Here is a 26737-nt window from a genome sequence, read left to right on the forward strand (position 1 = left end):
AGGGAAAAATTTCCTCTGAGAGAGAAGTGGAAAAGAACCTGTTTATTCAACGAGCAAAGCACTCCCCAGCACCAAAACAATTAACAACACCAGATGACAACAAAACTCTTTCACCACTCTGAAGAGATGAACAGATCCAGAAAGTCTTTCCTGGGAGTGGTCGCCCGGGTCTGGACGCTGGGGATTGCTCTCCAGCACTGGGGATGGCTGCTGCAGATCACAAAATGCAGGCTCCTGGTGTTCCTTGGTGTTTCCCGGATCCCAGTCCAGAGCAGGTTGGATGGTATTCAGAAAGAGGAAAGGAAAAATCAACAGTCCAGGGAAAGAATTGGACTGCTTAGCTAACCTAACAAGGAAGCAAGCAAAGCAAGCAAGCCAAGCAAGCAAGCAAGCAAAGCAAAGCCAGCCAGCCAGCCCTAGCCTTTTCTAGACAGCAGACCATGGGGGGAGGTGAACCAGATGATAACAAGGCAAAACAAACCTTCACTTTCAGAGTCAGTTCTGAAAGCACAGAACATAATATCAAACGTAAACAGAACACACGTTTGGAGATACAAACACCATAACGTCACCCTAGGACACCCACAAAGCTTCGGCCATCATCCATGAATCAATGCAAAGGTAGAGCTTTGACCACTTCTCTCTTTCAGCAATGTCCAGGACCAGTTGAATCGCTTTCAGTTCAGCAAGTTGGCTTGATCCACCTTTGCCTTCAGTAGTTTCTGCGACCTGTTGTGTTGGGCTCCATACAGCTGCTTTCCACTTTTGTTTCATCCCTACAATGCAACAAGAACCATCAGTAAAAAGAACGTAACATGTTTCTTCTGCTGGCAAATGGTTCTACAGTGGAGCTTCTTCATCATGTGTCACTTGTTCTTGTTCCTCTTCATCTCTGAGACCAAAGTTTTCACCTTTGGGCCAATTTACAGTTATCTCCAAAATCCCAGGTCGATTCAGTTTTCCAGTACGGGTGTGCTGTGTGATGAGAGCAATCTACTTGCTCCATGTGGCATTGGTGGTGTGGTGGGTAAAGGGAACCTTTGCTTTGAATATCCACTTCAGCACTGGTAGTCAGGGTGCCAGGACGAGTTGTGCTTTAGTGCCTATTACCTCTGATATGGCTTGGGCTCCTTTATAAGCTGCTAAGATTTCTTTTTCTGTTGGAGTGTAGTTGGCTTCAGACTGTCTGTAGATTCGACTCCAGAATCCTAGCGGTCAGCCTGGAGTTTCACCAGGCACTTTCTGCCAAAGGTTCCAGCACAGACCATGGCTCTCAGCTGCAGAGTAGTGCACGTTCTTCACATTTGGTCTTGTTCTGAGTGGGCCAAGGGCACCTGCATGAGCGATCTCCTGCTTGATCTGGGTAAAGGCTTGCTGCTGTTCAGGGCCCCACTGGAAAGTGTTCTTCTTGTGGGTGATCAAGTAGAGAGGGCTCACAATCTGGCTGTACTCAGGAATATGCATGTTCCAAAAGCCTATGGCACATAGGAAAGCTTGTGTTTCCTTCTTGTTGGTTAGTGGAGACAGTGCTGTGATCTTATTAATGACATCAGTGGGAATCTGATGCCGTCTATCTTGCCACTTCAATCCCATGAATTGGATCTCTCGAGCAGGTCCCTTAACTTTGCTCTTGATGGCGAAATCGGCTTTCAGGAGGATCTGGATGATTTTCTCTCCTTTCTCAAACATTTCTGCTGCCATGTTCCCTCACACAATGATGTCATCGATGTACTGCAGATGTTCTGGAGCCTCACCCTTTTCTAGTGCAGTCTGGATCAGTCCATGGTAGATGGTAGGACTGTGCTTTCACCCTTGGGGTAGTCGATTCTAGGTGTACTGCACGGCCCTCCAAGTGAAGCGAAACTGAGGCCTGCATTCTGCTGTCAAAGGAATGAAGAAAAATTCATTGGCAATATCAATAGTGGCATGCCACTTCGCTGCCTTGGACTCCAGCTCATACTGGAGCTCCAACAAGTCTAGCACAGCAGTGCTCAATGGTGGAGTCACTTCATGTCGCCCTGATTCTTGAGTTTTTCTAAAGCCTTCTGAGTTTACATTCTATTGGGAAACTTTCCCACACAGTTTCTGTAAATAACGTGTTGTTTTGCATTCCTTCATGGGGGTGGAGAGACTTGATGTACTAGTGGTTTGTCCAATGTCTTTGGAGAGGTGGCCCATTCACTCTCCAATCCACTTTCACCTTTGGAAAAGTTGGAGTCAGAAAATAAACTTTCTCTTTTACCTTGCAAAGTGGCAGGTGGCTCGCATTGTGCTTTCTCGTGTCCTATAGCGACAACTTCATTTGAGACATGATAGTCCACAGTCAATTTCCATTCTCCTTCAGATTTACGCACAGTCCAAATGGGACTGTTGAAGGGTGTGTGGGTTTTGCTGACCACCCCTTGGCTTTCCAACTCACAAATCATCTTGTGATTTGGAATCACAGCATCTTGAGTTGTTCTATACTGTTGGCGATGCACCGTCAAAGAGGCAATTGGTACTTGTTGCTCCTTCCCTTTCAGAAGGCCTACTGCAGCTGGGTTTTCTGATAGTCTAGGCAAGGTGTTCAATTGCTAAATGCCCTCTATCTCTATAGCAGCTATCCCAAACGCCCACCTGAGTCCCTTTGGGTCTTTGAAATACCCACTTCAGAGGAAGTCTATGCCAAAAATACATGGGGCTTCTGGTCCAGTCACAATAGGGTGTTTGTTCCACTAATTTCTAGTCAGGCTTACATCAACTACCACTAAGGTGAAATCCTGTGATCCCCCTGTCATGCCAGCAATAGAAACAGATTCTGCCCCTACAAGTCTCGATGGGATTAGTGTGCATTGTGCACCAGTGTTGACCAAGCATATTTTTGTGGTTCTGATGTGCCAGGCCAACAAATCCACACAGTCCAAAAAACACGGTTTTCCCTAGCCTCTACCTGGCTAGAGGCAGGGACCTTCTAAGCCTGGTTATCCTTCCTTCCTTCCCTGGGTATACGTCTTAGAGGTTCCTTCAGTGGGAACAGAAATGTCATCATCACCATACCTGGAAGTTTGGCTAATGGGCAACTGGCGCTGCTTCCTTTTTGGTGGAACTTCCTCTCTGAGTCATGCTCTCCTTTAATTTATGCACCTGTTGTGCCAGAGCAGAGTGGGTCTTCCATCCTATCTCCTTATGTTTTTCCTACAACCACACAGGAAGAACCACAGCTCACCTCATGGGGTGTACATTCTCTCCCTATCTGGGGAATGCCTGCGTTTGGCTCCAGAACCTCTGATCTGTACTGCCGAGATTGGAGAAGGTCCTCCTTAATGTCTTCTTTGACTTTCTAGTGATTCTCCTCTATGTTATCTTCTAATTTTTGCAGACATGTTTCCACAGCTGCCATTCTTGCATGTGTTGGGCCATGCATGGTATCTGCATATGCTCAGAGCTTCTTTGCCATATCAAGCATGGTCTTTTTTCTTTCATCCCACTTCATCATTCCTAAAACAGAAGCGTATTCTTGTGGCCCAAATCGTACAAGTTTTCACCACATTATGGGTGTACATGTTACCAAGTCTGGATTCTTAGGCATTGTTGGGTCTTCTGAGAAAACAATCTCTGCCACCACCATTTCTCTCAAGCATTGGATCCCTTGTTCTATGGTCTTCCACTGGGTTTGCTGCATGTAGAGAACCTCTGCACACAGATATCTTTGTCCCACACTTCCCAAGATCTGTGCACAGAGACTGTGAGGGTCAGCGCCCCTTACCATTCCCTGCTCGATGACCAGATCACATGACAGGGATTCCAAATGCCTCACTTCAGTACCGTCCAGAATTGTAGCTTCGCCTGCAGCGTCCCAAAGACGAACTAACCAACTTATTATAGATTCACCAGGTCATCGAGTCTAATCCTTTCTTAGGCCACGAAGGTCCTTCAGGGAAATGGACTCAATAGTGACTTCTGATTTTGAGTCAGTTGCTGGAGCTGGCTTTGAGGGTTCTTCCCCCGGATCATCATCGTCCACTGGCCGATTGGTTTTGGTTTTGTGCTTCTTTCCCATGGTAATGACTTCCAGTTGCTTAGGCTCACTGGTTTAGCTGCTAGCTTAGGTTTACTGTCTGATTTAGCTGTAACTTGAATGACTGGGGTATCTGCTGCAACAGGGATACATGTCCCAGGGTGTTGTATTGCTCTGGGGAATGGTATTTCCCTCCCCAGAGACCCCTGTAGATATGACCATATTATTTTAGCCCTTCCTTCCTTTCTTGACCCAATTGGCTGGGAGTCAAGTATCCTTTTCTGTACAGAACCTAGATAAGGCTCTGTCCCTTGCTTGTTCACTCTCTTTCCCTCTTCCTCCCCTGGAATAAACATCTTGGACCACATCGGGGGTTGGAGCCTCTTTTGGAATCTTTTGCCTTGCTCCTGAAATACTTCCCCAAGGCCTCCCAGATCTGGGCTAGTCTGGTAACTTTGGGGGGCTTCAGGGGATAGATATTTCAGTTGGCTCCGAACGTGGTTTTTAATGAAATATTAAAAGCCCACGCAAAAGATGGAGCCCTTATTTGAGGGTCTCAAAAGCTCTTTGGGAAGTTCAACTACCTTGTTGCTTATTAGCTGCTTTTTGGGTGGCTTTGAATGACGGGAGAGGGTCGGGAACTTGCCTCAGCACCTCAGACGAGTCGGCCCGGACCACGAAATCCTGACACTGCTACACACGACAGCCACGGTCCAAAAGAAGCGGTAAGACCCCTCGTGTGCGGTTTATCCCGGGAAAAACCCCTAGCTGCAGGGGAGGTGTTACCATCGCGACCGTGGAAACTGCAACTGCAGTAAGGTAGGACCCAGCAGTCACAGTTTGTAACAACGAGCGTGCTTGTGTGAGTTTTTCTGCAGATTGGCGCTCTGTGGCAGCGGAGCCACCCCGACTGACTAAGCCCGCGTTTCGGGGGTGAAGACAGCGAAGGACAGGTACCTAAAGCCAGGAAGGTGGCGGGATAACCCCCTGTGCTCCTGGGGAGCCGAGAAAAAGTGGCGGCAGCCACCCTTCCGCGGCTTCTCCTTCCCCCCCCCCCCCCGCCCCCCACTCCCTGTGCTGTCTGTGCAAGCGGGGATTTCATGCTGCATTGTGTCTGGAGGTAGATTTTTGACAGATAGCGTTTAAAAATGGGTGCAGAGTTATCTGTCCAGCAAAAGAGTAGATTAAAACACCTTAACAATATTTTAATTAATGTTACATTCCCAAATAAGCTCCTAGTTCGCTTTCTCTGCTGGCTGACAGTTGAATTACCAAATTATACCCTTCCAGATATGAATTCAGTTTCATTTTGGGATAAAATTGGACAGTTACTAACCTTAAAAGTGGAAAATGGAGATCATAAAGCTTCTCTATTTATTCCAATAATTTTAAAAACTCGAAAACAGCTTTTAGAAGCAGAAAAAAGCACACAGCCACAGACAAGTGTCCAAATAATCCTTTTCCCGATTCCCCTGTACTTCCACAGTATCCTGGTCCTGAAATCGGACCATCCTCCCTGTACCCTTCTATCACACCTGTTTCTTCTCAAGAATACAGTCTTGACTGCTCCAAAAATGAAATGCTCTCCTCCCAGAGCCCTGGCGTTTTGGCAGGGTCCCTGAGAACTGCAGAACACATGCTGCAGAGCAATGGAGGATGCCATGTGCTTCTTTCTCCTTCCCATAATCCCTCCTTCCCCCCAATCCCCTCCCCGACTCCATATCCCTAATCCCTTCGTGCCTTCTGCAGTCCCGCCCCATCCTTCCTGCCTGTGCCTCCCTCCGAGTTGCCACAGGAACAGGGGAGCAGCCTCCCTCAGGTCCCCAGTGAAATGAACAGGGTCTATGCCTTTATTAATGTTCAGCTCTTTATTAAAAAGTCAGCTCGGCAGGGGGCTCGACACAGAGCTCACCCCCGCTGTTGTAGCTTTTCCGGTAGCCAGCGTGCAGTGTCTGTTCCTGGAGTCCCCGTGGCACATTGGTAACTGGAGGTGAAGAGGTGTGCAGTCTGTTGCTGAAGTCCCAGCAGACCGTCCTCTCTCCTTTCCTCCTGGCACTCTGGTATCCGAAGGGGGAGGGGATGTGCAGAGCCTGCTGCCGAAGTCCAGCAGCAGCTATCCCTCTCCTTCCCTCCTGGTAACACCAGGAAGTGTGTGTCTGCTTTGCTCCTGCTTCCCACAGCCCAGTCCAGTCCAGTCCTCTGCAGGTTATGGTGACAGGTCAGACACAGACTAGGGATGGGGCTCCCTTTTCCCTAACCAGCACACCCATCCAGCCCCCTCCACTGTGCCCATCTTTTCCATTTAGGGGTGTTTTTCATCCCCAAAACCCTCTTCCATGATTCCACTGGATTATTTTGCATCCTGGTCCTAGTGTGGGTGGGAGTGTAGGTGATTCCCAGGAGCAATTAGCTAATTAACATTTCAATGTCAGTACTTAGCCCAAGCCAAGTGTCCCAGCAAGGCTGTTTAGTTCATAACACCCAGGAACGGGGTACAGAGCTGCATCTTGCATGACCTCAAGGGGTGGGGGAGGGTATGCCTCCTGCCTCTTTGGGCACTGGAAGAGCAGCAGAATTTTTAGCAACTCAGAAAAATGCTTATGAAGCCATACCCTCTGTAGCACCTGTTATATATTTTGGTAGGAGAAACGGTACTAGGGCTTACCAACCGTTACCCTTAGAGATAAAACAGACATCCACAAAACACAGAGAGAATTTGGGAGATCGAGCGAGGTTTTCAAAGGGATGATAAGGGCAACCTTTAATTCAAATGAGATGGTACCCAGGGATATCAAAGATTTGTTTAGATGCCTGTTAACTCCTTCAGAATATGATCTGCGGGAAGGCAGATGGAAAATGGCTTTAACAGTAGTATTACAGGAGAGTCAACAAACTCCTGGCGAAGCACAGGACAATGATGGTAATTCTATTTCAAAAGACCACCTGTGCGGTGAAGGTGACTGGCAGTGTCCAGAAAAACAAACTTGAGTGTTATCTAAGTTTTAGATAAGGTCTGTAATGTTGCAGAAAAAATATTTTATCAGCTACCAACAATTGAAGCTAAGGGCAGTTATCTTAGCATAAACAGTTTCCTTCAGAGAATTTCTTACAGTTTGTGGACTGCCTAAGAACACAAGTGGAAAGACAAGTACAAGATCCAGTGGTGCAGGCAGAATTGATTAAAGAAATGGCTCAGAGGAATGCTAATGAGACCTGTCGTAGAATTATCCTCAGCCTTCCCCGTGACCCAACACTTAGTCTTTCACATATGATAGAAGCCTGTACCAGAAAAGCAGAACTATTCAGTACTCCTGACAGAAATACAGGATCAGCACACCCACAGCCTGCAGCAACTGCGGCACCAGATCCAAGGAGGAAACCAATGTCACCAGACCCGCTGCAGCACATCATCTGCCTCTGTTGCAAGAAACCAGGACATTTCGCCAGAACCTGCCCCCTAAACCAGAAACAGAAAAAGTTCAACAAACAAAAAACCTGAATTTACAGTGCATACCTGCTTTTACTACAACTAGGTGCAAAGATATAAATACAGTGGGACCCACATGGGCAAATATCTCTCTCTCAACAAATAAGGGGGAGGACGGGACCCATGGTGGTAGGAGGCAGAAAAATAAAAATGTCAAATGTTCAACTAACAAGGTTTGGCAGCTGCTAGGCCAATTTTGGCTTGTGACTACCAAAGGTTTTCATTTCAGATCTACTGACTGAGAAGTCATTACAGTGGACCTGTCAAACATCTCACAGGACCTGATGGTTTACCACATGGGACTGGACAGTGAGTATTTTGTTATTGGGGACACAGCACACACACCTTCAGAGATTGAGGTAGCTCTCATGTCCACTGAGGGAAAGATAACAGGCCTTATGTTGTTGGCATGCTGCATGCACGCACCATTTTACCTAGAAATGGAAAAATTCTGGCCCAGGCCATTTCTGTTCCAGCAAAAATCACAGCAGAAGGAAAATCACCGGAAATCTACTGGGAAGAGGTGGTGGGAGAGGATAAACCCTTGATGGCATGCAACCTAGCACATGGGTCAGAGAGCCTCCATGTGGAGGGGGTGTTAGACATGGGTGCAGACATCACGGTAATACCTAAGACCATGTGGCCATCACATTGGGAATTGCAGCCTGTGGCTGGCAAACTTCAGGGCATAGGAGCAACCGCATTGGCAAAGATTTCAAAAAACATTGGGGAAATTGAGGGACCTGATGGGAAATTGGCAGGTGTTTGTCCATTTGTTGCAGACTATAAGGCCCCCCTGTGGGAGAGAGACACCATGTCCCAGTGGGGATTCCAATTTGTCATTCCTAAGACACCCCAGGATTTTTGGAAGTAGCCACTGTGGAGTGCCCTACTCACAAGTTAAAGTGGTTGGCTAACATCCCAAGGTGGATAGCACAGTGACCTTTGAGTAGTGAGAAACTCAAGGCACTTGAGGAGCTTGTGGAGGAACAATTGGCTCAAGGACACATAAAAGAGACAGATAGCCCTTGGAATTTCCCAGTCTTTGTAATAAAGAAACCAGGGAAGGACAAGTGGATGTTGCCCCATGACCTCTGAGAAATAAACAAAATTATAGAGGACATGGGACCACTCCAACCAGGGATACCTAGTCCAACAATGCTCCCTCGAGATTGGCAATTAGCTGTATTAGATATAAAGGACTGTTTCTTCCAAATTCCATTGCACCCTGAAGATGCCCCAAGGTTCGCATTCTCAGTTCCCACCATCAATCAAGAAGCCCCAGTAAAACGCTATCACTGGAAGTTCTTGCCTCAAAGTCTTAAATCGAGTCCTTTCATATGCCAACAAACCATAACCTCATTACTATCTCCAGTACACGCGGAGAGAAAGGACGCCATCATCCTTCACTACATGGATGATGTGCTTGTGTGTGCCCCCAATGACTCTATACTCCACCAGACACCTGGCCTAGTGGCTAAGCTTTTAACCTCTGCTGGATTTCAATTGCAGGAAGACAAAGTTCAAAGGATGCCACCTTGGAAATACCTCAGTTTGAAAATCACTGCAAAGACCATTGTTCCACAGAAATAGGAAATTGATTGCAATCCCAAAATGCTAGCAGACCTCTGCTCTTTGTGTGGGTCTTTGAATTGGGTAAGGCCCTGGCTAGGCCTCACAAATGTGGATCTAGACCCTTTCTTCAATTTATTGCAGCGGGAGAGGGAGCTGGCCTCTCCCAGGGAACTGACTCAAGAGGCAAAGACAGCAATCGAAAAGGTGCAGAAGGCCTTGTCAGAGAGGCAGGCACATCAGTGTGAGTCAAACATGCCTTTTCATTTCATTGTTCTAGGAAAGCTGCCACATTTGCATGGTTTGATTTTCCAATGGATCGAGGGGCAGAAGGATTCAGTATTGATCATAAAGTGGATTTTTCTCTCCCACCAAAGATCCAAGACCATCACTGAGCCACAAGAGTTAATAGCTCAGATGATTCGGAAGGCCAGGATGAGATTGTGTGAATTGTCTGGTTGTGACTTTGCATGCATTCACCTTCTAGTCAGACTTTCTGAAGAGGGAAGGAACACTCTTGAGAGGGTGACCAAAGAGATGTTTGAACATTTGCTCCAGAGCAGTGCCAGTCTCCAATTATCTCTGGAGAGCTACAGGGGACAAATATCAGTCCATGCCCCGTCTCACAAATTGTTCAATGAGGAACTCCACCTCATTCCTCGAGACAAGAGGAGTCGGAGACCACTCAAGGCTCTCACAGTGTTCACGGATGCATCAGGGGCTTCCCACAAGTCAGTGATGACTTGGAGAAATCCACAGACTCAGCATTGGGAAGCTGATGTTGAGTTTGTGGAGGGATCCCCCCAGGTGGCTGAACTGGCTGCAGTGGTAAGAGCTTTTGAGAGGTTCTTGGAACCAATTAATTTGGTAACAGACTGCCTACATGGCGGGAGTAGTGTCCAGAGTGGAACAGGCCGTGCTCAAAGAAATAGAGAAGGAACATCTCTTCAGATTGCTCTCAAAGCTGATTTATTTAATTTCTCACTGAGCGCATCCTTTCTTTGTGATGCATGTGAGGTCACACGCTGATCTGCCAGGTGAGATTGCAGAGGGGAATCGCCAAGCAGACTCCCTTGCTGCACCAGTTGAAAAAGCATGTCTCCCTGACTTCTTCCAACAGGCAAAGCTGAGTCACCAACATTACCATCAAAATGTGCCAGGTCTGATCCAACAGTTCCCAGTTAACACGGAGTCAGGCTCGAGCCATTGTGGCCACCTGTCCCAACTGCCAGCTCCAGGTCATGCCATCGGGGTTAATCCCCAGGGCCTTGACAGCTGTGAGGTGTGGCAGAGAGACATCACACACATTCCTAGTCTTGGTCGCCTCAAATATGTTCATGTAAGCATTGACACATATTCAGGCTCAGTGTATGCCTCTGCCCATGCAGGAGAAAAGTCTGAGCATGCCAAGAAGCATCTAGTGCAAGCTTTTTCAGTGTTGGGGATCCCAAAAACAATCAAAACTGATAACATCCCCGTGTATGCGTCCAAGGAGTTCCTGGAATTTGTCCAGCAGTGGGGAGTGGAACATAAGACTGGCATCCCTCACTCCCCCACAGGTCAAGCTGTGGTCAAGCGTGCACACCAGACGCTCAAGCAGGTCTTGGCTAGACAGAGCAGTTCAACTGTGTGGATGTCTCCACAGCAGAAGCTCTGTAAAACCATGTTTGCCATCAATTTTCTGAACTGTTCGTTTGAAAACATGAGTCCACCAGTGCTACGTCATTTTAACAGGGGCAATCAGTTCAAATTGTCTCAGCGTCCACCGGTCTTGATTAGGGATCCAGAAACTTGGGAAACCAAAGGGCCCTACGAGCTCGTGACCTAGGGTCGTGGCTATGTGTTTGTGGCTACTCCCTCAGGCGCTCGGTGGATTCCCCAGAAGTGGGTGAAACCTTTTGTCCCCAAAAATCCAGCTCAAGAAGAAGGGGATGAAAAGAAAGTAGCCGATGCTTCAAAGAGAAGACGCCGCCGGATGGAAGAAAGAGAATTTTCCTAGGTGTGAAGTCCTTCTGGCAAAACCAGAAACTTTTAAAATGTTTTAAAAATGCTTGTTTTTCCTTTTTAGAGAAAACCTACTTCCCACTCAACCCTGTGATGAACCCCATGCAAGTTGTCATCTTGCTAATGCTGAACTGTCTGGCAGCTGCATGGATCATCCCTCAGCCACATCAAAACGTCTGGGTGACCCTGGCACAGACTCTTCAGCAGGAAAACATATGCTTGTCCACTGCAGCAGCAAAGAATCCTATGTCCACCTGTCTGGTAGGAATTCCATTGCAGGCTGGAGAATTTCCAGCAGGTTTGGACAAATATAGGTCCAACGAAATTCCGGAATCACACACCTGTGGTGGCCTGTTTTTTATTCTTTCAGTGTCTGTTCATACCCCCCCCCCCCAGCTCATTTCTAACCCCCTTCTCTCCAAGATGTGAATCCTCCCTTTCCCTGCCCCTTTCCCCAGGATAGTCCCTGTCTATTTAGTGAGGCTCAACACCCTATTTGTTACTTTGTGTTACTCTACTCCCTTGTTTTCCCTGATAAGTTTATGATATGTTAGTCCTGCCCTAAACTCCTCCCCTGCTATTCCCCTATTAGTTACTGTTCCTATACCCCTCCTCCTGAGTTCTTGTATAAAACCTTTGTCTGCCCCCCCCAAAGTGTCTTGGGCCACGCTAAATAAACCCATCCTGTTCACCCCCAAGTCCCGTGTCGCCTCCATCTGTCCCCTTGCCAATAACTGGGACTGCAGAGCTTCACAGGGGGATCGGCCTCCCCCCTCCTCTTCCCTCGCCGCCCAGCACGCCACCGCTCGGGGTGTCACGGTGAGAGGGTGCCAACCGCGACGCAACACACACCCCCCCCCGACCACACAAAGATCATCAGAAGCAAGCTGTGGTGATGATGAAATCCTTAGCAGTGGTTGCGAAGTTTGCCCAAGATAGCTCAGGAACTCCAAGACTTAGATCTATTTGGTTTTTCCCCTGCAGCTTACTGCATACATTTTTCTGTTCTCCCAAAACCTAGCACTAACAAGTACCACATCATAAAACAGTATCATGGGGAGTTTATTGCAAGAAGGTGGTGTCAGAATACAAGCCATATTGGGGCAGACAATCCATCTCACTCAAGTCCCAAAAGCCTCCCTAAGGGATTGTTCTTGATTTGTGGGGATCAGACATGGGCAGGAATTTCTTCTCGGCTTTTAGGAGGGCCATGTACCATAGGGCGGTTGTCCGTATTGACACCCAACCAAACTCTAATTGGTGAATGGACTCACAAAACCAAAAAAAATTCAAAAAAGGAGTGCTGACAAATTTGACCAAAATTGTAACTCAGAAATTTTTCATTGGGCCAAGTCAAAAAGAGTTGCTGTGTCCCTGTTTCTTCCGTGGGTCGCAGCAGCCAAAGCTCTAGGTGAATTGGGCCACCTAGAGTGCTGGGTAGTCAAACAGGCAAACTTAACATCTGCTGCCATCAGCTCCCTCCTAGAAGACGAGGAAATTACCAGACAGGCCACGCTGCAGAATCGTGCTGCAATAGATTTCCTTTTGCTACTGCATGGACATGAATGCAAGGAATTTGAAGGACTTTGCTGCATGGACCTGACTTCAAAAGCTCCAAACGTCCATGCTGCCCTTCGAAGCATGAACAGCCTGATTGGACAAGTGAAGCAAGAGTCTGAAGATTGGTTTACAGAACTGTTCAAGGGCTGGGGATTCACGGGGTGGTGGACATCTGTAGTTAGATCAATTTTGTTAGTCCTTGTTATTCTGTTCTTTGTAACCATAGCATTCAGGATCCTACGTTGCTTGATTTTCAAAGCTATCAAAGGTCTCATACCTTCTACCTCAGAAATCAACCACATAGAGTTGGCAAACCTAAAGAGGTCTGACTATGCCACCAATTGTAGGTGGTAGGAAAACCCACACTCACTGTCAAAATGAACCTAATGATTTCTTGTAACCTTGTTAAACAAATAAGGGGGAGATGTTGTATTGCTCTGGGGAATGGTTTTTCCCTCCCCAGAGACCCCTGTAGCTGTGACCATGTTAGTTTAACCCTTCCTTCCTGTCTTGGCCCAATTGGCTGGGAGACAAGTATCCTTCCCTATACAGAACCTAGATAAGGCTCTGTCCCTTCCTTGTTCGCTCTCTTTCCCTCTTCCTTCCCTGGAATAAACATCTTGGACCACATTGGGGGTTGGAGCCGCTTTTGGAATTTTTTGCCTTGCTCCTGAAATACTTCCCCCCAAGGCCTCCCAGATCTGGGCTAGTCTGGTAACTTTGGGGGGCTGCGGGGGGTAGATATTTCACCGGGGTAACTTTATGATGCTGGTATCCCCATTGTCTTTTTGCTCAGAAATGGGTCCTGTAGTTTTACGCTAGGCCCAGACAAACAGCGTGAAGAGGGGGGAGAAGCAGTGCGCAATTTGCCTGCAGAATCTTCACTTTACTCCCCTGGAATTCCTGTCTCATGGACTGTGTTGCCTAGCCCGGACAGCAAGAGAGAGATAAGGGTATCAGTGCTCTTGGAATTCTCGGCTTTTGCAGAGAGAGAGCGATGGGGAGTTTTTCTTTGCTTTTATTCACTGGTTTTCCTTATTAGCTATGACAAGAAGGGTTTTCCCTGGACTGTGCCGCCTTCTTCTGAGACTATTCAGCTTCTCTCCAGTCCAGAACATCAGGAGAATCTCCCAGGGGCCCCCCAAGCTGCACCCTGGGCATGAGCCCCAGAGCAACTGAAAGACTGAGTCATGCCCACAGAAAGACTCTCTCTGAATTTGACATCTCTTCAGAACAGTGAGAGGTTTTATTGTTTTATATTATTCATTTCCCATGCTTGTGAATACTTTGCTTGTTAAATAAACAGTTTTTTTCCACTTGTCTCCAAGGAGATTTTTTTCCTGAATTGGTGGGGGCACAGGCTGCTGAATTCTGCCCTATAGGGAAACATCCCTTTGGAGGTTTCCTTCTAAAATTTATACCAAACCAGGACAACGGTAAAAAGATGAGAGTTGCTACAGCACATAAGAGGAAAAAAAGCATTTGTTTAACCCATAGTCCACAAGGTAACCACGAAAACATGTTCCATTCCCATCCTTTCCACGTTTGGACTGGTACATGAGCTAAGTTTCTTATTCCCTTTGTTATTTGTTTCACTACTTTTCCATTGTCATTTATTTGTCAACAGCATTTTAAGTAATTTAATTTTCTACACACTCCCCCTTCTTCTGCTAATAGATAATCTAATACCATCCGATGCTGACATATTGCATTCCTCATCTGAGTGAGCAAGAGTCAGCAAGAAGGTCAAAAGCTGCAGCTGTCTGGTTGGTTATTATTTCAAAGAGAGCTTGTAACCTAATTATCCAATATAAATGTGTTCTCTGGCACCTGATATTAATTTATTTTAATTCCAGGTGGCTGATCCATAATGTTGTATGATTCGCTCAGGTGGCCATTTATCTGTTCCCCACTTTTGGGTGCTCCCTCCAGCCAGGGATGCATCAACTGACATATTTTCTCTAATTAGATCATCATATACCTTGATTCCTAACGGATTTCCCTGAACTTGTGGTAGCAAAAAAAGAACAACGGTTTAATATACCCTACATAACATATTCCTGACCAGTTTGGAGGCAACCTGGGATAGGCATGTTGGGCACCCATGGCCTGTCATCAGGTCCTCCTGGCCTTCTGCTGACCCAACAATTGCTAAGGTTAAAGGTTTTTGCTATTTCTCCTAGGACTAAAAAAACAATTCTCCTGCCTCTGGCCCAAACCTAACTGACAATATAAAGGTAAGATTATTATGAAAAACATTCTAATGGTGTAACCTGATTTCCTAATCTAATTCTCATGTTGTCTTCCCCACCAGCTGTGGCGAGTGAAGGTGCAGAAACAACATAAAGAAAACAATGACAGTGAGGATTAGCCCCCAATGACTGGAAATCCAAAAGGAGGGATGCCCATACAGACTATTTCAGCAGACAGTCTGTGGGTAGGCACACGGCGCTTCCCCCAATGTCGACGCACTGGTTACTGCTCCGGTCCACTACTGCAGAGTGTCAGTCGCGGCCTCCCGTCCTTTTCCTCTAGCTGAGATGTCCAAGTTTCTGAGGCCTTAGAGACCTTGACCAGAGTGTGATGGGTCCACTGGTGTTCAGCTGTCTTGATGGCTATTTCTGTGGTCAGTAACACTTGAAAAGGTCCACGCCACTTCGCCACTAGTGGTGCTTTTTTTCACCCCTTAACTAGGACCCAATCTTCTGGTTGGATGTTATGAACAGTAGAGTCTAAAGGCAGGGTCTGTGCCAGCTGAGCTTCCTGTCAAAGAGGTTTCACAAGAGACAGTATCCTGTCCACATATTGTTTTAAATACACATCACTTATTTCCACTCCTCTACTATGCTGAGAATTATAAGGGTAAGGAATTCCAAACATCAATTCAAAGGGAGATAACTGAATATCTCCTCTGGGTCTGGCCCTTATTCTTGCCAAAGCCAATGGCAAAAGCCATACCCATGGCATCTTAGTTTCTATCACCAGCTTCAGGAGGTGTTTCTTTATTTCTCCATTCATTCTTTTAACCCGACCTGAATTCTGGGAGTGCCGGGGGGTATGGAGGTTCCATTGTATTCCTAAAGCAGTCATAACTCCTTGAAGAATTTTTCCTGTAAAATGAGATCCCCTGAGTCTATTGCTTTCACAATCCCATATCTTTGAATGATTTGTTCCAAAAATACTTTAATAATTGATCCTCTAGTTGCTGAAACAGTTGGAAATGCTTCTGGCCACCCTTTTAGCTGACATACTATTACCAGTGGGAAAGACATTTCTGTGCTGTTTTTGTGAGCCAGCGAAAGCTTCTTGAAGATAAGGAAAGCCTCATATCTCTCTCAAGGAATTTACCAAGGCTATCACCATGACAATGCAAAGAAAGAGAGAGAAAAAAAAGTATAAGCAAAAAGATCTAGACTTTGGTACACAGTGGCGTGGCTCCTTTCACCTATTGAAAGCTTTGTTTCTTCTTTATGACCAATGGGCAGTGTATGTGTTCATTAAGTAAATGTAAACATCTTATAAAACTATAAAAAGCAACATGTTGCTTCAATAAAGGGATCTAAACAGCCTTCTGAGTGAGTCCTGGTGCTTTGCGCCATGTGGGGCTCAATAGCGACAATTACCAGAAGATATCTAAACCTTGCCACTTGGGGCATTTTGGTAAAACCCACCTGGCATCTTTGGAAGGCCCCTGACTCCATACTTAACCCAGGACCCTGCACTGTTTGTTCGCCTTTGTGTCTGGACTCTTTCAGTGTGACTCTATAATAAACCTCGCTGGAACTCTATAGAGACCCTTTCCCTCTTACTTCACTGACCTATCTGTGGTGTGAGTGTGGATTGAGTGACTGTATGTACTTGCCCAAGCAGCTTTCTCAGAAGACGCTTTTGGGAAATAGCAGCAAAACACCATCCATTTTACCACATTGCTAAAGAGAAAATTGGGAAAAAATTGTTTATTTAATAGGCAAAGCATTTAGCAGCGGAAAAAAAAAAAAGAACAATATTAAACAATAAAAGTTTTTGCTGCTCCAAAAGAGATGACAAACTCAGAAAGTCCCTTTCGTGGGCTGTAGTTCGGCTCACTAAGTTTGTTATCAGTCTCTCTGGCACTGGAAATGCCGCAACCCAGGCCAGGCCCCAGTGGACTATAGGTGTGAGCTGCCGGTGCTCTTTTGGGTGTTCAGTCTAGAGCAGGTTTAAACAGTTCTAAGAGAAAAGGAAACCCACAGTCTACAGAACTTCTCTGCCTCAGCTAGCTAAAAGCTAACTAAAAGCAAAGGAGAGGTCTCTACCGCCATCTGTCCGTGCTGCAGACAGCACAGTCCAGGAGCCGGAATCTGAAGGAGTGAGTGCAGTTTCTGAAAATAAACTCTGCACTTCTTCTCTCTTCCCCCGCCCCCCCCCCCGCCTTCGCTCTCAGAACTAGTTTTAAAGGTGCAAAACTTCTTTCTGGGCTAAACAGAGGAATGGGGATACAAGCATCATAAAGTCACCCCAAGGCATTCCACCCCTTATCTCTATATCGTTAGCTTACTACCAAAACTAATATATATTCTAACTCTACAAATACATATATTATACATATATATATATATATATAGACAATGGCAGTAACATTCATCAAATAGTGATATTTACACATGGTTCTCACTCAACAATCAGATCTTTCTGTGGTATATATTGTGTTGTTTCATCTTTTTGCATTATTCATCATGTGTAAATTTGTCTTTGAGCAAAGACAACCCTACGGATGGGTTTGTCTGTATTTGAGGTAGAATTGATCAAAATTGTCTTCCTTAACAAACTTCTGACATGTATTATTGGGATTTTGTTTACTGTATGTAGGGACTTAGATTGGGCAGAGCCTGCTCGGTTGGTGGAACTTTGGGTGTTAACTAACCAGGTGGCCTTTGCTAGATGTTGCTCTTTTTTTTTTTGAAAGATCTCCTACCCAATGCTTTCAAGGTGGTTTTCAATAGTCTATTGTACTTTTCTGCTTTGCTTGTAGTTGGCACATGGTAGGGGATATGGTACACCCACTCAATGCTATGTTCTTTAGCTTAGGTGTTGATAAGGCTGTTCTTGAAATAAGTTTTATTGTCTGACTCAATCCTCTCAGGGGTACCATGCCTCCAAAGGACTTGTTTTTCAAGACTTGAGATGGTGTTATGGGCTGTAGTGTGAGGCATAGGGTAGGTCTTCAGCCATCCCGTGTTGGCTTCTACTATTGTGAGCACATAGCGCTTACTTTGGCATGTCTGGGACAGTGTGATGTAGTCAAGCTGCTAGACTTCCCTATTTTTATATTTGGAGTACCGCCCACCATACCATAGGGGCTTTACGTGCTTGGTTTGCTTGATAATAGCAAACATCTCACAATCATGGATAACTTGAGAAATATTGTTTATGATTAAATCTACCCCTTGGTTTTGTGCTTATTTATAGGTGGCATTTCTACTCTGATGACTTGAGGCATTATGGGCCTATTGAACTAGGAACAACTTTCCTTTGTGTTGCTAATCTAAGCCTATTTTTGACACTTCTATCTTTGTAACTTGATCTACTTGCTTATTGTTTTGGTGCTCCTTATTAGCTCTACTCTTGGGTACATGGGCATCCACTAGGCAGACTTTTATAGGCAGTTTTTTTACCTTGGTAGTGATATTTTTTTAATCTTCAGCATCTCAAATTGGTTTTCTTCTATACTGCTAATTAGCTTTTTTCTACTACTCCAGCCATCCCCACAGAGCATTGGCTACTATCTATGAATCGGTGTAGAGATAGAGCTATAGCTACTTCTCTCTTTTAGCAATGTCTAGGGCTAGTTGAACGGCTTTGAGTTCTGTGAGTTGGCTCGATCTATCTTCTCTTTCAGTAGCTTTTGTGATTTGTCATGTTGGGCTCTATATGGTTGTTTTCTACTTTTGTTTTATTATTACAATGCAGCAAGAACTATTAGCAAAAAGAGCATAACATGTTTCTTCTGTTGGTAGTTGGTTGTATGATGCAGCTTCTTTAGTACATGTTACTTCTTGTTCTTTTTCGTTAGAGAGACTAAAGTTTTTACTTTTAGGCTAATTTGTAATTATCTCTAAAATCCTATGGTGATTAATTTTTCTAATATGGGCACGCTGTGTGATGAGGGCCATTAATTTGCTCTATGTGGCTGTCATGGTTTTGACATGGGAGGAATGTAGGGAAGTGATGTAAAAACTTTTTGCGTAACTAACAGTCTGTTGAACCACTGAAAAGCTAGACATGCCTCTGTGAAAGACACATGTTAAAGACGAAAGAAACCTGGGAACTTTCTCTTTCTTTCCCAGCCAGCAAGAAGGTAACACACCCCGGGCCTGCCGGGTCCCATCCTGGCCAGGCCCGGGAAGCTTGCTAGGTCCTGTCCCGGGCCAGGCCGGGCAGACTCTGCTGTGGGGGCTCCGGGAGACACTGAACCCCATTCTGGCTGGGCTGAGCCCCAGCAGTTTCCGGGCAGGAATGTGGGGGAGGCTGCAGAGCCCCGGCCAGAGCAGGGCAGGCCGTAGATAAGATCTTACCATCAAGTCCCCTCCCCCAGCATGGCTGAGACCAGAAGAAGCCCTGCTGCTGCACAGAGTGGACCTGCATCTGGAATTGAACACACAGAAAACAAAAAAACCAACCATGAAGTCGATCCTGACACAGCCCCAGCTGCAGCTCCTGCCACAAGTTACAGGTGGGTCAGGTGACCATCTGAAGGACCCAGGTTGTTATGAACAAAAGTGCCTTCCTGGTTCCCATGGTAATACTGGGACACTGCTGGCTTGAGCTAAGCAGTGATATTGAAATGTTAATTAGCTAATTGCTCCTGGAAATCACCTACACCCCCCCCCCCCCCCCCCCACTGCCATTGTAGGACTGGGATGCAAAATAGAGGGACCAGTGGAATCATGGGAGGGGGTTTTGGGGATGAAAACACCCCTAAATGGAAGGCTGGGCACAGTGGAGGGGGCTGGATGGGTGCACTGGTTGGTGAAAAGGGAACCACATCCCTAGTCTATGTCTGACCTGTCACCATAGCCTCCAGAGAACTGGACTGGACTGGGGTGTGGGAAGCAGGAACCAAGAAGCAGCACTTCCTGGTGTTACCAGGAGGAAAGGAGATGGGATAGCTGCTGCTGGACTTCGCCAACAGACCTTGGCTCGTGTGCCAGGAGGAAAGGGTAGAGGACGGGACTTCAGATACAGACTGCACACCTCTTCACCTCCAGCAACAGTTTGTTGGAACTCAAAATGTCCCTCAGACATTTTTGGAGGTTCCAGGTGCAGGTCAGAAGCACTTTAGACCCTGTCAGGCAGCTGGAAACAGCTGTTGTTATGAACAAAACAGCCTTGCTGGGACACTTGGCTTGGGCTAAGTACTGACATTGAAATGTTAATTAGCTAATTGTTCCTGGGAATCACCTACCTCCCCCCACCCTCACTACCATTCTAGGACTGGGATGCAAAATAATCCAGTGGAATCATGGGAGGGGGTTTTGGGGATGAAAAACACCCCTAAATGGAAAAGATGGGCACAGTGGAGGGGGCTGGATGGGTGTGCTCGTTGGGGAAAAGGGAACCCCATCCCTAGTCTGTGTTTGACCTGTCACCATAACCTACAGAGGACCAGACTGGACTGGGCTGTGGGAAGCAGGAGCAAAGCACACACACATTTCCTGGTGTTACCAGGAGGGAAGGAGAGGGATAGCTGTTGCTGGACTTCGGCAGCAGGCTCTGCACATCCCCTCACCCCGCGGCCACCAGTGTGTCGGGAGGAAAGGAGAGAGGACGGTCTGCTGGGACTTCAGATACGGACTGCACACCTCTTCACCTCCAGCTACCAGCGTGCCAGGGAGAGTCCTGGGACAGACTCTGCACGCCTGCTCACCAGAGTCCTGGGATAGACTCTGCACGCCTGCTCACCCTTCGGCTACCGGAAAAGCTACAACAGCGGGGTGAGCTCCTTGTTGAGCCCCCTGCCGAGCTGACTTTTTAATAAAGAGCTGACTATTAATAAAGGCATAGACCCAGTTCATTTCAGCTGTGATTTTGAGTTTGAGCCATGGAATGACTTACCAACTTTGCAGGTAGAATGAGAATTCACAAAAGTTTAGATATTATAGTAGAAGTAGTTACAAAGTAGAGGGAAGAATTTTTTTGTATTGTACAAGGGGGTTTTAACACCTGTACAGGCGGGTTTTTACTTTGTACATGGGGCTCAGAGGTTTTAAGATGGAGGAATGTAGGCCGGTCCTGTTCCTCCTCTTTCTTCTTCCTTGCCTCCATGTTCTTGATGATGTTGGCACTTATGGATTGGTTTAAAATAGAAAAGCACCATTTAATATAGGTAGTAGGTATTGGGGAAAAACTGTAAACATGTATCACGTAATGTATCATATAAAAGATAGCAGCAGCCAGGGGTGGGGAGAGAGAAGAAGACAGCAGACAGAGAGGGTTTCAGGGGTGTGTGTGTGCCTCTGCCTGAGCTGATGACCAAACCACAGTAGCCAGAGAAGACAATCTTTTAGATAGCTTACAATAAACTGCCTTGAGACCAAACAACAAGAGACTGCTGAGTTTTCTTTGGAAGCAGGGGTTGGAGGAGAGACTTTACCACCACACGGAACCCCTGAACCAGGCCAGGGTTCGGACACCAGTGTGCCACGAAGACTTCAGGGACAGACTGCACGCCTTCTCCACCTTTGGCTACTGGGAAAAAGCTACAACAGTGGGGGCGAGCTCTGTGCTGAGCCCCCTGCCCAGCTAATATTTTTAATAAAGAGCTGAACATTAATAAAGGCATAATCCCTGTTCATTTCACAGGTAACATGTTAACTCTTTCAGTACTTCAATCCTCCCTCGAGTAAGAGAAAAGAACAAGATACAAACATGTAAAGGAACAACATGAAAACATCATGATCAGTGAGAAAGAAGTTAAGTTGCAGATGGGAGGGATGAGGAGATACCTTGATTTTAGAGCTGAAATCCTCTTATAAACTATGGAGAAAAGACTCTTTTCCCTATAACACATGAAACTATGGGGAGATGAAGAGTCCAAATTGATAACAAGCAAAGGCCTCCATGCTAAAGTAAACAGATATTAAAGTAGCTGTAATCCCATGAAAAGTTTGAGCAGAAAAAGAGAGAAGAGTAGACCTGTGCCCCTAGGAGATTTCTATTCCCAGAAATGAAGATGATTTTAGAAATAGATAATGAGAACTTTTACCTTTGACCAACTCATCTTTAAACTAATATCCCATAAACCATTGTCCTAGGTTAACTGTATGATGCCTTTATCCCCAATCGTCTGCCCTGTTTATGTTGAATAATAAGTTCTACATCTTTAAAACTTGTTCCAGGAGTGAAGGGGGGGAGGGGGGGGGAAGAAGCGTGCAGTTTGTTTTCAAGAACTGCACTCCCTCCTCCACATTTCTGCTCCTAGACTGTGTTGTCCACAGACGGACTGACAGCGAGACAGAGCTCTCCTTTGCTTTTTCTAGTTAGTTTTAGCTAGCTGAGGCAAAGAAGGTCCCTAGACTGTGTTTTTTTTCCCTTTCTTTAGACCTGCACTGGACTGAACACCAGAAGAGCAGCTGCAGCTCACACCTGTGGCCCAGCAGGCCGGGCCTGGGCCGTGGCATTTCCAGCACTGGAGGGACTGATCAGAGACTGAGTGAGCCGAGCTGCAGCCCGGGGGGATTTTTCTGAGTTTGTCTCTCTCTTGGAGTGGCAAGAAGTTTTATTGTTTAATATTGTTTTAAGTTTGCTTGTTTAATAAACAGTTTTTTTCCACTTTTCTCCAAAAAGGTATCTTTCCCGAACTGGTTTTGGGGTGGGGCCAATTAAATCTGCTTTCCTAAAGGAACCCTTTTGGGGTTCTTTCCCCAAATTTGCCCTGAACCAGGACAAATACATTTATTGGCGCCCAACATGGGGCTTGAGAAAGTACAAAAAAACCTTTATTCCTTTACTAATTGCATGTTAGTTGTGCTTATTTTGTAGTGGGTTAAAGCAGTCAGTAACCATGTTACTTACATTCATAATGTCTCTTGGGGTAGAGGCCTTCATGTGGTTCTGGTCTCTAGGCTTTTTTAAGGTTTTCGTACTTTTCTGGTCACTAAGATTCTTGTCCCTTAGATGTAGTTTTTACAGTAGAAGAGCACAGATTAAAATAGCTATTGTGCTGGGCTTAGTAATAGTGATTTAAAAAGCTCTTGTAAAAATACTGGAGTCTATTCAAGATATATATAGTTTATGGTTTTTTCGTCCTACCCTGCATCCTAGTTCCAGTAGTATGTTCTGGGGGTTTATTAGTAATTGCACCCGGTTTGTTAAAGGAGGAGCAGGGGATAAAGTTTTCCAGCCTCTCCTTGCCTTTTTCTCTTTTGAATTTGTTATGTCACTTTTTAAAAATGTTCAGTTTTCCCTGAATGTTAAAGAGACCATCTTTCTGGTATTTATTCTGGTAAACTCCCTGGTAAACTTCCTTTATACAGCCTGCAGCTTCTCTAGAGTGAAGGCTGAGATGTTCAGAGGAGCTGATGAAACCCCTCACCCAGGTGTGGAAAATCCTGAGTGGTGTGGAGAATGGAAAAATATAGGCCAGACCCTAAAGAAATTTTCTGACCCTGTAGAGTAGAATTTTCCATGTGAACAAATTCAGAACCCAGGTGAGGTGGCGAAATACCTAAAAGAAAAGTGCCATGATTACTCTAATGAGAAAAGGATCATTGCAATAAGCTGGGCCTTGGCTTATGCTTATCGCACACTGCTAGATACTGTAAGCAGGCAGACAGAGGCAGGGGGGCAGGGAGATAAACCAGCAGCTATCCCAGTCACTCAGGCTGCAGACAGCACCCTACTTACTCATGCTGTAGCTAAACCAGACAGTAACCCTAAGCCACTGTAAGTTGCTGCGGGAAAGAAGAAAAGCAAAGCTAACTGGCCAGGGACTAATGATAATGATCCAGGAGAAGGACCCTCAAAGCTAATTACTGACACAAAAGCCGGAGTTAGGGCAACTGAGGCAGGATTGGAAGCCACTACTAAGTCCTATTCCCTGAAGGACCTTTGTGGCCTAAGAAAGAATTACACTCGGCGACCTGATGAGTCTATAATTAGTTGGTTAGTCTGTCTTTGAGATGCTGCAGGTGAGGCTACAGTTCTAGATAGTAGTGAAGCGAGACATTTGGGATCCCTGTCACATGATCCTGTTATTAACCAAAGAATGATGAGGGGGGCTAACCCTCGCAGCCTCTGGGCACGGGTTCTGGAAAGTATAGCACAAAAATCCCTGTGTGCAGATGATCTTTATATGCAGCAAACCCAGTAGAAGACTATAGAACAAGGAATTCAACGCTTGGAAGAAATGGCAGTGGCAGAGATTGTCTTCTCAGATAATATAGATACTGTAAATCCAGACTTAGTACCGTGTACATCCGTAATGTGGCAAAAACTTATAAGACTTAGGCCACATGAATATGCTTCTGCTGTAACAATAATAAAGTGAGATGATGGTGAGGAGACTGTGCTCGATATAGCAAAGAAGCTCCGAGCATATGCAGATGCCGTACATGGCCCAACACATGCCAGAACTGAGCAGTGGAAACACGTCTGCAGAAACTAGAAGACAAGATAGAGGAAAATCATAAGAAACTCAAAGAAGAGATGAAAGAGGGTTTTCTCCAAGTCTCAGCAGTACAGATTAGAGGTCCTGGTACCCAACGCAACCGTTCCCCAGATAAGGAAAGAAGGTACACTTCACGAGCTGAGCTGTGGTTCTTCCTGCGTGATTGTAGAGAAAATATGAGGAAATGAGATGAGAAACCTACTGCTGCTCTGGCACAATGGGTGCGTAAATTGAAGGGAGGCAAGACTCCGAGAGGAAGTTTCACCAAAAGGAAAGCAGCTCCAGTGACCCATAACCAAACTGCCGTATATGATGATGAGAACGATATTTTCAATCCCCTTGAAGGAACCTCCAAGACATATGCCCCAGAAAAAAAGGAACACCAGGCTTAGAGGGGCCCTGCCTCTAGCCAGGTAGAGGCTAGGGAAAACCGTATTTTTTAGACTGTGTAGATTCATTGGCCTGGCACATCAGAACCACAAGTATATAAAGCTTTAGTCGACACTGGTGCACAGTGCACATTAATCCCATCAAAATATGTGGGGGCAGAACCTATTTCTATTGCTGGTGTGACAGGGGGATCACAAGACTTTACTTCAGTGGAAGCTGAGATCAGTCTGACAAGAAATGAGTAGAAGAAACAGTCTATTGTAACTGGCCCAGAGGCCCCATGTATTTTAGGCATAGACTTCCTCCGAAGTGGGTATTTCAAAGACCCAAAGGGACTCAGGCAGGCATTTAGAATAGCAGCTATAAAAACAGAGAGCATCAAGCAATTAAACAGCTTACCTGGACTATCAGAAAACCCATCTGCAGTAGGACTCTTGAAGGTAGAAGAGCAACGAGTACCAATTACCGCCTCAACAGTGCACCGCCAGCAGTACTGAACAAATCAAGATGCCGTGATCCCCATCCACAAAATGATCCATGAGCTAGAGAGCCAAGGGGTGGTCAGCAAAACCCACTCACCCTTCAACAGCCCCATCTGGCCTGTGCGTAAATCTGAAAGAAAATAAAAGATTAACAGTAGACTACCGTGCATTGAATGAAGTGACTCCACCGCTGAGTGCTGCTGTGCCAGACATGCTGGAACTCCAGTACAAGCTGGAGTCCAAGGCAGCAAAGTGGTATGCCACTACTAATATTGCTAATGCATTTTTCTCCATTCCTCTAGCAGCAGAATGCAGGCCACAGTTTGCTTTCACCTGGAGGGGCGTGAAGTACACCTGGAACCGACTGCCCCAGGGGTGGAAACACAGCCCCACCATCTGCCATGAACTGATCCAGACTGCACTAGAAAAGGGTAAGGCTCCAGAACATCTACAATATCATTGTGTGGGGGAAGACAACAGCAGAGGTGTCGCTGTCGAGGCAGGATGGGAATGAATAGACTTGAATCAGAAGGCTGTGAAAATAAGACTCCGATTTATTCAAAATACACTGCTTTTTTATACAGAGCTTCGTGAGGACCAAACCCATTGGTTCTGAAGTGAAAACAACCTAAACCATTGGTGCAGAGTGCTTGGTGCACAGTGATAGAACTTAACTATAAACAATGTGAACAACAAGAGAGATAAAGAGTTATTTACATTCTTATCCAGCTCTTTCCCAGGCGTCTGCCTGGCTAGAAACTTTCAGTTCCTTTCTTTGACTGAATCTGAGTCCCACATGTCCTCTTCTTTAGTTTAAAGAAGGAGGCGGTGTTTGTCAGGGCACCTTGCAGAGAAGAGGACAAACACGACTCCGAGGTTCACTAGTTGATAATTCAAAACTTCATTGGATGTTGGCTCAGATCGGTCAAAGAGCTTCCAAACTTATAATTTTCAAGGAATCAGTTACCAACTCTAAGATAGTAACAACTCACTGTCAGACTGTCAAAGGACTGGCAGTCCAACTTGTCAAAACCCATTTCCCAGTGTGAGTATGACCTGACAGAAGAAAAGGAAAAAGGTATTTACAACACGTGCACATACCCAAATCAGCCAAATTTGAATTTGGCAAGATAAGTAACATTACTTTGCCACAGCTGCAAAGCCTTTAGGCCTCTGGGATTTCTCCCAGCCAGTAAGGTGCAGCAGGTGAAGCCTTGATTAGCATTCATCAGAATTGCTTTTGCAAGGTGTGTGCACTTAATAAAAGAATCATGCAAGGCTTTGCCTATGCAGTCATGTCCTCAATGGACAGCTTGAGTGGTGAAATTGAACTCAGATCCAAATTACATCCTCAAGGCTTTCAAAACAATTGAGTGAAACTGACCCAATTCAGAAAGGACCAAATTCACAACACTTGAGAAACCTCTGAAATGCCATGAAATCTCTGAAATGCCATGGCCACAGCCCTTAATTCAATCACTTGGGCTGAGGTTGATTCGTGACTTCCCAGTACTTTGAGCTGTTAGTGAAAACACAGCTCTTTCCGCCTTTTATTTTTTTTTTTTTTTTTTTTTTTAAGAGCCAGCAGCGGGCTTTAG

General features: G+C 45.8%; 2 long non-coding RNA genes across 3 annotated transcripts in view; one reads left to right on the plus strand and one right to left on the minus strand.

Moving 5' to 3' along the window:
• The first annotated feature begins 1887 nt into the window (after positions 1–1887).
• On the plus strand, positions 1888–11758 carry LOC121468371 (uncharacterized). Of its 2 annotated transcripts, XR_012053446.1 has the most exons (4): positions 1888–4722; positions 4876–4950; positions 7714–7793; positions 11125–11758. It is a non-coding gene; the product is annotated as an uncharacterized lncRNA (long non-coding RNA). The 2 variants fall into 2 exon arrangements; XR_005978395.2 differs by lacking the exon at positions 1888–4722 and having other exon boundaries at positions 4738–4950.
• A 6729-nt stretch (positions 11759–18487) lies between these two features.
• Positions 18488–26737, minus strand: part of LOC116806910 (uncharacterized) — a 33282-nt gene continuing 25032 nt past the window's right edge. Inside the window, exons 2-3 of the long non-coding RNA XR_004365973.3 lie at positions 25057–25269; positions 18488–19244 (exon numbers count right to left, since the gene is read on the minus strand). This is a non-coding gene — a long non-coding RNA (uncharacterized lncRNA). The remainder of the gene's footprint in view (positions 19245–25056; positions 25270–26737) is intronic.

Source organism: Taeniopygia guttata, chromosome W, assembly GCF_048771995.1.
Source record: "Taeniopygia guttata chromosome W, bTaeGut7.mat, whole genome shotgun sequence".
NCBI classification, from domain to species: domain Eukaryota; kingdom Metazoa; phylum Chordata; class Aves; order Passeriformes; family Estrildidae; genus Taeniopygia; species Taeniopygia guttata.